The sequence below is a fragment of the Pongo pygmaeus genome, chromosome 9 (assembly GCF_028885625.2).
Source record: "Pongo pygmaeus isolate AG05252 chromosome 9, NHGRI_mPonPyg2-v2.0_pri, whole genome shotgun sequence".
Classification (NCBI taxonomy): Eukaryota; Metazoa; Chordata; class Mammalia; order Primates; family Hominidae; genus Pongo; species Pongo pygmaeus.
Genome location: NC_072382.2, coordinates 3,323,958 through 3,339,635, shown reverse-complemented (window position 1 = coordinate 3,339,635; position 15,678 = coordinate 3,323,958). Strand labels below are relative to the sequence as shown.

At 42.7% G+C, this 15,678-nt stretch overlaps 1 long non-coding RNA gene across 1 annotated transcript; it reads left to right on the top strand.

Annotated features, from left to right (window-relative positions):
- Window positions 1-11,007: 11,007 nt before the first annotated feature.
- On the top strand, window positions 11,008-15,630 carry LOC129008213 (uncharacterized). Its single transcript, XR_010127530.1, has 3 exons — window positions 11,008-12,916; window positions 13,126-13,209; window positions 15,498-15,630. It is a non-coding gene; the product is annotated as an uncharacterized LOC129008213 (long non-coding RNA).
- The last annotated feature ends 48 nt before the right edge of the window (window positions 15,631-15,678 follow it).

The window sequence follows — 15,678 nt, the reverse complement described above, 5'->3', positions numbered from 1 at the left end:
CCACTATGGGAGCCTCCCAATCCCCTCCCTCAAAGACATCCCCGCTTCAGGTGTCTCCTCCATAACCTTAACGCCCTTAGCCTCCATTCCGAAATTCAGCCAAAAAAAAACCTCATCTTTTATTGTAACACTGCCTGGCCACAATATAAACTAAACAATGGCTCCCAATGGCCTGAAAATGGCACTTTAAATTTCAACATTCTCAGGTACCTAGACAACTTCTGCCATCGCAATGGAAAGTGGTCAGAGATGCCTTATGTTCCGGCTTTCATTTGCCCTCCATAGCCGTCCCTCCCTCTGTCAGTCCTGCTCTACTTTCCAAATCCTCACCTGCTCCAAACCTGACCCATCCTCAGACCCCCCACCCCCATCACCGCTCCTCCCAACGATTCTTCCTCCTTTGATCCTGCCAACTTTTCCCCAACAGCACCGTAATCCTCCCCCAAATCATCACAGTCCTCCACCATACAATCCTGCTCCTGCCTTCGTTCTCTTCCTCTCTCCAGCCACCCAGCTTCTGATTCTGATTCCTCCCCATCTCCACCTCATACCCGCTCTCAGACTCAGCATGCCCGACACTCGGCCCCCTTACTTCCCCTCTGAGAGGTGGCTGGGGCTAAAGGAGTCCACATTCCCTTCTCCCTCTCTAACCTTTCCCAAATTAAGAAACGTCTCAGGTCCTTTTCCTCCAATCCTGACACTTATATCAAAAAGCTCAAATACCTCACCCAATCTTACAAACTCACTTGGCATGATCTCTCTATTATCCTCTCTTATACTCTCCTCCCAGAAAAAAAAGAAAAAGAAAAGAGTGGCTTGCAGCTCAGGCATGCCAATGATCTTCATCCGCAAGACCGTACTAAGCCCATAGGGGCTGCTGCAGTTCCCTGGGAAAAACCCTCCTGGGAGTACCAACCCACAGACCCCAGCCAGGCATCTCGTAACCACATGATCACTTGCCTTATCTCAGGTCTTAATAAAGCTGCCCATAAGGCTGTAACTTTGAAAAACTCAAAAAAATCTCCCAAATGGCCAACAAAAATCCCACCAAATTTCTTTCCCGCCTTACAGAGGCCCTCCAAAAATACACCCATGTTAACCCCACCTCCCGGGAAGGAACTATTGTCCTTAATACCCACTTCATCTCTCAGTCTGCTCCTGACATACGGCGCAAGCTCAAAAAGGTAGAAGATGGCCCTCAAACCCTTCAACGAGAGCTCCTTAACCTGGCCTTTAAGGTCTTCAGCAACAGAGATGAGCAAAACAAATTAGATAAAGCCCAAGGAGATTGTGCCAAATACCAGCTCCTAGCAGCAGCTATTCGTCAGCCTACTCAGGCTGCCCGGGGGCACAAAAGACCCCATAGCAGTGACCCTCCCGGGCCCTGTTTTAAGTGCTGCAAAGAAGGCCATTGGGCCCGAGTATGCCCTAACCCGCGAGTGCCAAAAACTCCTTGCCCAGCCTGCCAACAAACTGGTCACTGGAAATCTGATTGTCCTCTTAACAAGCAGACTAACAGCCTGGTTCCTCAAGGCCCTGGCAAAACGAAGAGTGAAGAGTCACTCACTCCCACAGCTCCTCGTCCTGGCCACTGAAGATTGACAGAGCCCAGGGCCCCCGGCCCCATCTGCCATCACTGCATCGGAGCCCAGGGTAACTCTGCTAATGGCAGGTAAGCCAATCTCTTTCTTAATTGATAATAGAGCCACCTACTCGAATTTTACGTGAATTTTTAGGACCCACTTACCCTTCCCAGGTCTCTGTTGTGGGGGTTGACAGACTGGTCTCATGTCCACGTGCTACTGAATTATTTATTTGTTCCCTGTTTAATACTGTTTTTTCACACTTCTTCCTTATCATGCCTCATTGCCCCACCCCAATCCTAGGCCAAGACATTTTAACCAAATTCAAAGTTTCTATCACGTTTTCCTGTCCGCCTCAACCAGAGTCCCTCCTGCTCCTCTCTGCTAGTCTGACCCCTGACCCCCACTCCCCAGCATCCACTACCCGCCTCCCTCATTAACCCAGTAGTGTGGGACACCATCACCCCTTCCATAGCTGCTCACCAGGACCCCATCAAAATCCAGTTAAAAAACCCCTCTAAATTTCCCAACATTCCCTAATACCCCATTTCCCTAACACACCAAAGGGCTTACAACCCATCATAAACAAGCTCTGCTCACGCAGTCTTCTTAGACCAACACACTCTCTATATAACAACCCCATCCTCCCTATTAAAAAATCTGACAGCTCATACCAACTCGTTCAGGACCTCCGAGTTATCAATCAGGCTGTCCTCCCTATTCATCCTGTAGTCCCTAACCCCTGTATACTTCTCTCTCTCATCCCTTCCAACACCACCCACTACACCACAATTGACCTGAAAGATGCCTTCTTCACCATTCCTCTACACCCTGATTCCCAAAACCTCTTTGCTTTCACCCAGACTGACCCCGACACCCTCCAGTCACAGCAACTCACGTGGACTGTCCTCCTTCAGGGCTTCCAGGATAGCCTTCTTTTCTTCGGGCAAGCCCTAACCCAAGACCTTGCCTCCTTGGATCTTTCCCCCAGCCGCCTTCTTCAATATGTAGATGACCTCCTTCTCTGTAGCCCCTCCCTAAAAACTCCCAAACTCACACTGCCACCCTTCTCAATTTCCTTACTAATAAAGGCTATAGGGTCTCCCCCTCCAAAGAACAGCTTTCCACCCCTACCGGGACCTACTTAGGAGTTCAACCTTCCCCGGGGTCTCGAGCCATTACCCCGTCACGGGCAGCCTTAATAGACAGCCTATCTCCACCTTCCTCAGAAAACTAAATCCTTTCCTTCCTAGGGCTAGCAGGCTAGCAGGCTTTTTAAAAATATGGATTCCCAACTTTGCCTCCTAGCTCACCCCCTTTATAAAGCACCCAAAGGCCCCCTCAATAAACTCCTGAACTCCTCACATAACATACTCCCCAACTTCTGCAAACTCCAAACCACTCTTATCACTGCACCAGCTTTGTCCTTACCTAATATCTCCCAACCTTTCACTCTCTATACTGCCAAAAACCAAGGAATAGCCCTTGGTATCTTAAGACAACAAAAATAAAATCTTCCTTCCTTTGCTCCTGTAGCCTGCCTCTCTAAACAACTCAACAACACAGTCAAAGGGTGGCCAACCTGTCTTAGAGTACTAGCAGCAGCAGCTGTTTTAGCTCTAGAAAGCAAGAAGCTAACATTCAGCCCAAATACCACCATCTACAGTCCTCATAATCTACGAGATCTCTCCTCCCAAGCATTAAGCTCTCCTCCTCCTTCCCAGATTCAATTACTCCACGCCCTCTTTATCAAAAATGCCAAATTCTGCCTTGCCAAAAGTGCTCCCCTCAACCCAGCATCCTTACTCCTCATACCCTCTTTCCTTCCTACTCATTCTTGCACTGACATCCTAGACCACCTGCAGCCACACTTCCCAAACATTTCTTCCAAGCCTCTCACCAACCCCAATGACCAGCTGTTGATGGCTCCTCTTCCAGGCCCACTGGCTCCCCCAGAATTGCTGGATATGCAGTTGTTTCTCTTGACCAAGTAATTAAAGCCAGGCCCCTACCTTCAGGAACCTCCTCCAAAAAAGCAGAACTTACAGCTCTCACCAGAGCCTTAACCCTTTCCAAAGGCAAACAAGTCAACATTTATACAAACTCCAAATATGCCTATCACATCCTTCATTCCCACGCTGCCATCTGGCAAAAGAGGATTCCTTACTGCCAAAGGAACCCTCATCACTAACAGCCCCCCTTATTTACCAGCTACTTCAGGCTGCACACCTTCCAACCAAAGCAGGACATCAAACAGGATCAAATAAAATCTCAAAAAGAAACAAAAGCTGATAAGGCAGCAAAAAAGGTCTCCCTTTCTTCTACCCCTGGCTCTCTCCTCCTCATTACCCCTGCAATCCAACACCAGAATTCCCCCACTAAAAAAAAGCCTCACTGCTACAACAAGGAACCTCCTTCCAAAGGAACTAGATAATCAAAAAACTCATCCTCCACCAAAAACAAACCAAAAAAAAGAAATTCTAACATCCCTTCACCAATCTTTCCATGTTGGTATGCACCCCCTGTACCTTCTCCTTTGCCTGTATTTCTCTTCCCCCGACCTACTTACCTTATTAAAAAACATAACTCAAACTGTCATATATGCTCTGTCACTTCCTCCCAAGGGACCCTCTGCTCTCCACCTATTCCTACACACCAGTTAAGAGGAACCTCATTATTGTATTTCCAGGCACCCTCTACAGACTTACAGGCTTTCCTGGAAAAAAAAAAATATATATTGTAGACTATTACCCACCTCCAAAACCAACTAGACTCCCTAATAGCAGTTACCCTACAAAACCGCAAAGGCCTTGATTTACTTACTGCAGAAAAAGGAAGTCTCTGGATCTTCCTAGATGAGGAATGCTGCTTCTATTTCAATCAGTCAGGCCTGGTTCAGGATGCAGTCAAAAAACTAAAAGACCAAGCCCGTCCCCCCCAACTCACAAAAAAGAAAAGAAAAATCACCTCCTCTGCCTGGCCCTCTTGGCCCCCTTGGTCTCTTAGCTCTTAGGCCTCCTGGTTACTCCCACTCCTAGAACCCGTCATAACCACTCTCCTTCCAGTCTTTGGGCCCTGCCCCTTACATCTCTGTACCCAGTTTTTACGGAACCGCGTCCGAGCTTTCACCCACGGAACCATACAAGACATGACATTACTACAAGAATACTGGCAATTTCAAAACCAGTACCAGGACCAACCCCTACCTTCCAGCCTTTCCCCTAACCACTGCCCCCTCTCAGCTTGAAGTAGCCAGGCGAAAAATGGCCCCTTTCCTATCATCTATCAAAAGGCTAAAATGTTAGGGTCGCCCCGACCAGACCATTCCCTTCCCCTCCCACAGGCCTTACAATACAGTCCTTTGCACTCTCTGCACAGCTACCCCAGGGCAAAAGACAAACCCCCCCTTCACTGACCCCTCCAGTAACTGTTCATCCAGACAGTTACAGGATGCAGTTAACATATCTGTTCACCTCACATAACAAAGCTGGCAAAAAAACATCTCCAGGATGCGGACAAGTCACCTGCACCCCTGACTCAGCTCCCCCACCCTGACCCAGTTCTCCTGCACCCCAAACTCAGCTCCCCGACCCCGACCTGGTTCTGGCCCTATAAAACCCTGCTATTGTCTGTAAGCGGGGCTGCCTCCTCCAGCTGTGGTGAGCAGCCAAGCAGCTCAGTAAAGCTTGCTTGCCTGACTTTGGGTCTCCTCAGCCTTTCTCTCGGCTGACCTTACACCTGCATTATAGGAAGAGGGAAACATTTTGAATTTTATAAATTAATAGTTTTACCAGTATTTTATTAAAGTAATATACCATAAATTTTGAAATGCTTTTTAAGATTCTGTGTGAACTTAATTGGTTTTTAATTAAACACAACTGTGTTAAATGTGTTAAGCCTGCGGTTCATAAAGTGTTATCCTACCAAAAACCAATTCCATGTTAGTGAAAGATGTTGATAACAGATGGTAACAATGTACTACTGGGTGGCATAGTGGAATAGCATCTCCCAGGGATTTTTTTAAATCCTTTCCTTCTTTTTGTAACTATAGAGTCTTTATTATTGCTATAATAAATATTATACAGGTGTATAAATAAAATACATATATTTCTGAGTATTTTTTAATTTTTTCCTATAGTTTTTGTCGGATGTACAACTTCTCTGCCCTGCAGAACACATAGATTCAGCTTTGATTTACATGGAGTTAAATGTACAAATATATTACTGTAAAGATAAACTAGGCTGGGCATGGTGGCTCACATCTGTAATCCCAGCACTTTGGGAGGCCAGGATGGGAGGATCACTTGAGCTGAAAAGTTTGGGACCAGCCTGGGCAACATAGTAAGACCTTGTCTCCACTATAGATTGTTAAAAAATTAGCTGGGAGTGGTGGTGCACACTTTCAGTCCCAGCTCCTCAGGAGGCTGAGGTGGAAGGACCATGCGAGCCTGGGAAGTCAAGGCCACAGTGAGCTATGATCGTGCCACTGCACTCTAGCCAGGGCAGCAAAGCGTGCCCTTGTCTCAAAAAAAAAAGAACAAACACAATAAAGATGGAGCAAGTAATTGTGTTCGTGTGAGTGTGGGTGTCTACCTGTTTTGAAAGTACACACAACAAAAAAATAAGATTGGATTAAAGCAATTTTAATAGTCTTGATAATTTACTAGAAAGGTATAAACTTCAAAGATTTAGAAAGAAACCTCTATTCTCTCCTTGGTATTGAATTCATTTCTGTAAAATATTCTGGCTCCTTGTTCAGAATCTCCTCGTGCAAACCCTCTGTTTTCACTTGCCTGTTATTCATGCTGGACGTCACATCGAATGTTCCTATCCCATTGTTCATGCATCATTGTTTCCATGACCTGCCCAGGGATGAGAAGAAGAATTTCCATAAAACTTAGTGACGCTCCCCAAATCATTTCCAGGTGTGAGTAACTTCACAATGAGTATATTAATTTATATTTTTATTTAATTAGTACTTTTTTCTTTCAGTTAGAGAACCCAGTTTAAGCCGATTTTTCTTTGGTTATTCTTTTGGCTTTTATAATGGACATAATTGAGTTTATGTACTTTATCGGGCCCACTTGTTCAGGTAAACACTGGGGATGCTTCATACGTTGTTGGGCTTTGATGTATAAATGAAGTAAACAAATATGGTGCTAGGTGAATAACATACTTCATAATTAGAAGTAAATAATTCTGTTGAAGTAAGTTTGTGTCTTCAAGTTAGAGACTGAAAACATCCATGGTGAAGAAATGGTATTAATTTTGCATGTGGAGAGAGGACATCTGTTCCCAGGCTACACAACTGACTTTCTCCAAACGTATGAAGAGGAATTCGCTTGTTTTATTTTCTAACAATCTTCAGCTTTCTGCTGTCTCTTTTTGTTCATCCCTAACTATGCCTTGTTCACAGCCCTTCTATGGCTGTCTTAAGGGCTACAACTTTCTCACTGTTTTCCCACCCCACATCACTCCACGTAGCACTTTGCAGATTCTGATGAGAGGTTTGGGATTTTCTAATGTGGTGAGAAATTGCTTTTCACTGGAGTGTTTGAGGCCATTTATAGCCATGAATACAACATTTGGATCACTTAATTGGGACAAGAGGCGTGCACTGTCTGCAGGCCAGAAAATTCAATCGGTCAGTTAGCATTGACTGGGTTTATTTGTAAAAGGTAGATGTTATTAAGTCCTAACACAGTGTGGTTACTATAACATTAGTTTGAATAGTAAAAGCATTAATACCAGTGGGTTGTATATGGTAAGCACTGTATTAAGAAACTTCAAAATTTGAAATGTCTTAAGAGAAAATATATTTTGAAATAATTTTTAGGGGAGTTTATGGTAACTAAAAAGTTTTACATTTTCTGTGAAATACTTATAGCACAATGTATGTTGTCACGCAGAATGTATTTTTGAATGTAAGTGGAGCAATAAGAGAATGACCTCTGTGGATTTAAGATTTTGAATGGGTGGGGCGCGGTGGCTCATGCCTGTAATCCTAGCACTTTGGGAGGCCAAGGCAAGCAGATCACCTGAGGTCAGGAGTTTGAGACCAGCCTGGCCAACATGGTGAAACCCCATCTTTACTAAAAATACAGAAATTAGCTAGGTGTGCTGGGGGAGGGGCGCCTGTACTCCCAGCTACTTGGGAGGCTGAGTCATGAGAATCACTTGAACCTGGGAGGTAGAGGTTGCAGGGAGCTGAGATCGCACCACTGCACTCCAGCCTGGGTGACAGAGCAAGACTCTGTCTCAAAAATAAAAAATAAAGAATGAAATTTTGAATGATCTTTCCTTTCCAGATATTGGAATCATGGAGGATTTTTCATTTTCATGTCATAATATTTTCCTATATTGTAATCTGTGTAGTTCACAGTTTACAGTCCTCAGTCTTAGTTACCTAGCTGTATCTAACTCGTTGGTCATTGTTTCTAGATAAATCTCTGGAGTCATGACAGCTTCTGAATTTAAATATTTCTCTGTGAGTTGGAATGTAAACCTGTTTTCTGTGTTCACAGCGTAGCTAGTGGTGGGACTGCTAATGCCACCTGCATCTTTAGTATTTTCCATTCCATCAACATGAGTACCAGAAACTCTAGGAGCCCTTGGGTTAAAGGCACCTGTCCTTTCCTGCACTCTGTGCTGGGTCCTGCACGTGCTGTAAGAATATAGAGTTCCTATGCTTATGGCTGACAAATGGTAGAACAAACACTTCACAAGCCCGGGCGCGGTGGCTCATGCCTGTAATCCCAGCACTTTGGGAGGCCGAGGAGGGTGGATCATTTGAGATTGGGAGTTCGAGACCAGCCTGGCCAAGGTGGCAAAACCCCCATCTCTACTAAAAATACAAAAATTAGCCAGGTGTGGTGGTGCGTGCTTATACGCCCAGCTACTCAGGAGGCTGAGCCAGGAGAATCGCTTGAACCTGAGAGGCAGAGGTTGCAGTGAGATGAGATTGTGCCACTGCACTCCAGCCTGGGTGACAAAAACAAAACAAACAAAAGAACAAACCCAAACCTTCACAAAAACTATATATTTTTGATACTGTTTAGCTAAGCTTATGACTAAGAAAGAGATTCATTATTTGGAACATTGCTAAAATTCTATAATGTTTATTTATTCTTTTAATTGACATACAAGTGTATATATCATGTAAAATATGATGTTTTGAGGTATATACGTGTCAAATGCTTTATTCTAGTTAATTATCATATGCTTTACCCCATATAATTATTTACGTGGTAAGAACTAAACATTTGACTGTCTTCTCATTTTTAAAAACACAATACATCCTCGTTAAGTATAGTCAACAGACTGTACAATAAATCTCTCAAATTTAGTCATCCTATCTTACTGTAATCGTGTCTTAATTTGACAGTCAGCTCCCCAAACCCTCTGCCCTCCTAAAAACCCCTGCCTCTGGTAACCGCAATTCTACTCTCTACTTAAACAGGTGAACTTGTTTAGATGTCACATGTGAGAACATATGGTATATTTCTTTCTGCACCTGGTTTCTGTAAATTAACATAATGTGTTTCAGGTTCATCCGTGTGATTGGAAATGAAGGGATTCGTCACAGGATTCATGATTTCGGCACATTTGGGGTGATTTTTATATCATGGCTATAGTAAATAGTACTGCAGTAAACGTGGGCATGCAAATGTCTCTTCAACACACTGATGTCCTTAAAAATATATGTATAACCAGTAGTGTGATTGCTGTAACAAATGGTGGTTCCATTTTTAATTTTTTTGAAATCTTCATTCTGTTTTCCAGAATGGCTGTACCGATATACATTCCCACCAACAATGTGCAAGCCTTCTCTTTCTTCACACCTTTATCAACCCTTGGTTTTTTGTTGTTGTTGTTTTGTCTTTTTATTAATAGTCATTCTGAAAGGAGTGAGTTGGTATCTCACAGTGGCTTTGATTTGCTTTTCCTGGATAATTATTTATGTTTAGTATTTTCAAATTTATCTATTTGTTATATGTATGTCTTCTGAGAAATGTCTAAGTTTTTTTCTCATTTTTAATACTTACTTGTTTTTGTTGTATAGCTGAGTCTCTTAAATATTTTGGATATTAACCCCTTGTCAGATTTATAATTTAAAAATATTTTTCCATTCCTAGGTTATCATTCCATTGATTGTATGTGGTGCTGTGCAGAAGCTTTTTAGTTTGAAGTAATCTCATTTGTCTATATTTACTTCTATTTCCTGGCATTTTGAGGTTACATTCAAAAAATAATTGCCCAAACCAATACCGTATTTTCTTTTCCCTTATGTTGTCTTGTAGTAGTTTCAGGCTTTCAGATATTACATTCAAGTCTTTATTTCAAGTTGCTTTTTATATGTGGTGTGAGATGTGGGTCCCATTTCTTTGTTCTGTATGTAGATGTCCATTTTTTTCCCTAACACCGTGTATTGAAGAGTTTGTCCTTTAACCATTGTATGTTTTTGTCACCTCAGTTAGCTGTAAATGCATGGATTTATTTCTGGGATCTCTATTCTGCTCTATTGGCCTATGTGTCTGTTTTTATGCCAGTACCATACAGTTTTGCTTGTTGTTGCTTTGTAGTATATTTCAAAGGCAGATTCTGTGATGCCTTCAGCTTTGCCCTTTTTTTATACTCAATTATTTTGACTATTGATGGTTTTCTTTTGTGGGACAAGATGAATTGGGGTATTCCTTTTGCATGTGGAGAATGTCACTGGTAGTTTGATAGGGATTGCATTACACCCGTAGATCATTTTATGTAAGATAGACATTTTCACAATATTAATTCTACCAATTTGTGAATAAAGAATATCTTTCTTTTTATTTGTGTTTTACTTAGGTTAATTTATTTTATTTCAAGCAGAGTCTTCCTTTGTGAGGCTGACGTAATCCTCCTACCTCAGCCTTCTGAGTAGCTGGGACCAGAGCTGCAAGCCACCATGCCTGGCTAACTTTTAAAATTTTGTAGAGATGAGGTCTCTATGTTGCCCAGCCCAGGTCGGGGAGGGATGTTGGAAGAAAACGGGCACCTCCTGGAATGTCCACTGTGAGGCACCACCCACCGGGGCCAGGGACTGGTGGAGAGGGAGGACAAAGCCCCAGGGTTGCTGACGCAGCTCCCAGACAGGAGCTAGTTTGGTGGAAACCAGAGCCCTGGTCTCCCTCCAACTGCTCCGGAGCCTCCCGCTGCCCTACCCCATGCGTCCTGCTGCTCTGCTGATCGACTTTCCCACTGACCTGTAGCTGAACCTCCCACCAGGGCTTCAGGACTTAGTTTGAACTGGTTCCTTTCCCAGACCAGTCTCTCCTCCTCCTCCTCCTCCTCCAGGTGCCCAACAGCCCCCCTTCCGTCCCCTTCCCTCCTCTCCTCTGCCTTCCCTTCCCCAACTGAGATCCCTTCCCCCTCCCCATCCCCATCCCAATCCCCTTCCCTCCCCCAGCCCTAAGCCACCCCCACCTGTGTCCTGGCCACCTCAGGGCGCCCTGAGAAGACCAGGACATGCGGCTGCAGTGGCTGCTCTTTTGGCTCCTCGTGCTGGGGTTTTGCAGCCATTAGTCCAGCCACATGAGTAGACAGTGGACCTGCGGGGTTCCTTCCTTTTCACTGGGCTGTCACGGGGCGTGAAATGACACAGCTCACACCTGTAATCCCAGCATTTTGGGGCCTAACGTGGGCAGATCGCTTGAGTCCAGGAATTCGAGACCAGCCTGGGCATCATAGCAAAACCTCATCTCTACAAAAAAATCAAACAATTAGACCTGGCAGCAAGCGCCTGTAGTCCTAGCTACTGGAGAGGCTGAGGTGGGACAATCGCTTGGCCCCAGGAGGTGAGGGTTGCAGTGAGCCAGGATCGCCCCCACTGCACTCCAGCCTTGTCGACAGAGTAAGACCTTGTCTCATACAAAACAAAGTGAAATGTCATTTGAGTTCTGTGTCATCTGGTTTGATGACTTTCTAGGAACTTCTGAGTCATCCGTGTCTTCTGCTCTTAGGAGCTGCCTCCAGGGAGTCCCTTTCCAATCAGAGTGATGGGAGCCCCAGAAGCCCATCAGATGGGAGAGAAAAGGGCTGCACCCTGCTGGGATGTTTGCAATGCGGAGTCACCAGGAGTGACATGATCAGGATGTGAATGAGGACTCTATTGTCCTTTGTTCTGTAAAATGTGTCCTGTGCAGATCGTTGATTTACCCAAAGCAGAAAGGGTCTTATAGTCCTTTTGTTTGTCCAAATAGAAAGAAATCACAGATTTCTCCTTTGAAAGGTTTCAGCCTCACATTATAAAACCTCTCCACTACGCACAGGAGAGGGCACCTTATAGAGATGAGGGTATTTGTTCTGAGTGGCATGCACCAGATTCTCAGAGAGGGAGCTGGAAAAGTCCAGTGATGGGAGCAACCGCTGCATCGAGGCAGAATCGCCCCCATGAGCGCCTCCAATTCCAATCAAAGAAGAGTCTCTTGATTCTTTTGAGTCTATGAAGGAGGAAATGTCTTGATAATCTTGGTTGGAATGTTCTTCCCTTTATCTGGCTGCATTTTCATAGATCAGTTACACTCTCTTTCCCTACCTCACCTTTGAAGACTTGGATACATTTTCCTCTTTGCATTTTCCACATCCACCCTTGCTCATGGCCGTCGACTATCAGAACCTAAGCTTTTCCTGGCCCCATTGGACCTAATCTGGGTAGGAGCCCACTACTGATAACCTGCATCCAGATAATTGTCAGATGTGACAAGAGTGCCCAAGATGGGGGGATATTTTCCTGGTCAGTGACAAGATGACCTTTGTCCTTCTTGTGCATTTGATCCACATCTTTAATTAACCATTGTGCCCAGAGCTCCTGCTTCCTTTCAGATGGAGGCTGCTCAGCGACAGTGCATCTCTCCCAGGAGCCCAGGCTGCACTCACCTCCACTGTGAGGCTGAAGACAAAAGTGCCACGGAGCTCAGAGGCTGCTTTCTAGCGAGGTTTGATTTGCACAAAACTGAGTCTTGGTATGTGGATTGGTCTTAGTTGCATTTTGAATTTATTTTCTCCCCCAATACTTGTAAATCCAGTGTTCGTAAAATAATATGTGTGCCTTGTGTGGTGGTGGCCATACATTGCAGGAAGTTTGTATTGCCTTCCATGTGGATTTCCAAGGGTGCTCCTGAGTGCTTCAGGTGCAATGCTCTAAAATATGAAGGTGAACTCTTGTTAGTGGTTACTTGGTATCGTGTTTTTAACTGACCTCAATTCTCACAGTTTCAATCATAATTCCAAGGAGACTATGTTATGCAAATCTGTATGGACTTTGAAAATCTGACATGAAGTGCCCCGTTTCAGCAGAGGTGAATATTGGTTTTCAAAAGTTAATGTTTATAGAAACTTGGGCTAAACAACAATCTGTGATTATTTTTGTTGGAATATAACCTAGGTATTCTTATTATAACAGCTGTCCACTCTCAGTTTTATGTATATGTAAACATATGTTTATGTAATATTTTCATCTATAACTTTAAGACTTTTTTCTTATATTTTTTCTTATTCTTCCATACAGTGTGGACATGTTTTTGGATATATTTCAAAGAATATAATAAAAATTTTTAAACATATAAAAGAAGACCTTGGCTTCCTGACCATTGTGAGTTTGTATTTTCTTATCTCCATTTTAAATTGAATTATAAATTTCTAGGTAAAGTTCTATAATTTTTAAAAATATTTGCAATGTTTTGTCAGATAAATAAAAACTAATAGTTTGTGTCTCAAATTTCCTTCCTACTCTTTAAGTGATGTAAAGTCCTGTGTATTAATAGCCTCTTTGTAAAGAATACAATCTGCTGACTTTTATATATGGATACAGCAATGAAAGCATCACCACATTCCAGATTCAAGATAATAAACACATTCCTCCTTCTTCAAAGTTTTCTCCTCCTCTTCTTGAATCCATCTGTCCTTGTCCCTCCATCCTACTATCCTCCCCTCCCCCTGCACTGCCATTTCATGTAATGGAGTCATACAAGAGACGTATTCTTGTTGTTCTCAATTCTGTAAAGTCAGCAGAATCACGTTCACATTGGTTCATATTGTTTTAAATATTAATAGTTTGTCTTTGTTTTATTGTGCTGAGTAAAATTCCTTTGTATGGACATATGACAGTGTGTCTATCCTCTCCCTAGGAAAGAGATAGAAGGCTTGTTTTTCCCATTTGGTCTTTGTCCTGAAAACAAAAACCCATAAAGCAGCACCTCTGCAAGCTTTCCCTGTGTATCCTTGCATTTTACAATGCCAAGATCAATTGACATAAAAAAGTCCAATTGATATTGTGTGTAAAATTGTTCAAACATATAGAACATGAATAATAATTATTTTGGAACTCTCGTTTAAAGGGAAAAATTACTGACATGACACAAGTGGTTCTGGCAATTACCATCAAAATTTTATTATAAAAATGTTTATAAATACAGCATTGATGTGTTAACATTTTAATGAACATGACTTAACACATATGTAGCCATCTTTCCATCCCTCTATGCATCCATCAGCCCATCTTATTTTAGATGTATTTCCAACTGAATTGGAGACATCAACATACTTCCGATGAATAGTTTAGCAAAACTAACATTAACTAGAATTCAGTATTGCTTTATAAAATTTTCTTCTAAACAAGAATTACACAGAATGAACTATACAAATCTTAAGTCTAACATTGCTAACTTTGGAAAGTACACACACTGCATATCCAAAGCCCCTTTCAAGATCTACAATATTACATCACCCCAGAAAGTGAACTTTCCCTCTTCCCAGCCAATCCCTTTCTCATCATAGGTTGATTTTGCTTCTTCTGGAATTTCACATATATAGATGCATGCCATGCCATAGATACTCCTTTGTGTCTGCCTGATTCTGCTCAGCACGATGTTTTTGAAATCATTCCCATTGTTGCACAGATCTCTAACTCAGTCCTTTCCAGTTTGGACTCAACATATGCTGAGTCCAGCCTGTTGAATGCCTGTCTCTATTTAATTCACCATCTTGAAAGAAGCACTTAAAATGAAGATGTTTTCAAGAGCATACAGTTAAATCCTGAGGAATCTATGTAGGAATGTTATCAGAAGCCATCTGAACTTACTCAAGGGAAGTCTTTGTCTTCATTCACATAAGAATCTAACAGAATTAATATCAAGAATCTTAGAGAATTCTCACACTATTCATGCCACATTCGTGATCTCCACTTGGGTTATTATCAAGCACTAAAATTTGATAACTTATTTCTGAATGAAGTCATCTCTTTGTTGTAGTTTTTTGACTTATGGTGATCTTTAAATGGCAGAGATTCATTCATTCATAATCCAAGAGAGAAGTGTGATTCACAGGGATTCTTTTATCATGTGATACATGATAAATACGTCCAATGTTGTATGTCAATTTAAAAAGTAAGTAACTTTAAAAAAATGATAATTACTTTATACCTAGCTTGTCCAACCCGCAGGTGACAGGCTGCATGCAGCCCAGGACAGCTTTGAATGTGACCCAACACAAATTTGTAAACTTTCTCAAAACACTATGAGATTTTTTTGTAATTTTTTTAGCTCATCAGCTAGTTCTAGTGTTAGTGTATTTTATGTGCGGCTCAAGACAACTCTCCTTCTTTGAATATAGCCCAGGGAAGCCAAAAGATTGGACCTCCCTGCTTTAGACCAAGAAAAAAGACACCCCAAATTTGCAATGCTTAAAACCACTACCAGCCATGCAAGAAACATGAGACTGTCAACTTCCAATCCTTCTTGAAGCAGTGGAATTCGCTGGTGATATCTGAGGGGTGTGTTTACTTCTCGGAGGAGGTTGAGGGTTTCTAAGGATGAGTCTTTGTGACTGAAATATTGTCAATGTCATTGAGCCTTCTCATTATTTCAACTATTATTATTCCAGGTCATCGATGTTGTGCCTGACCATTTTCATCCTGGGCCTGACTTTCCTGGAATTCCCCGGATGCTTGTTATTATTGTTGTTTCCCTGGGAATTTGTTCACTTGCCATTTTCTTCTGGAAAACTAGCCTTGGTGTGAGTATACTAACTTCCTGTAGAGGTATGCTTGTAATCAGAAATAAGA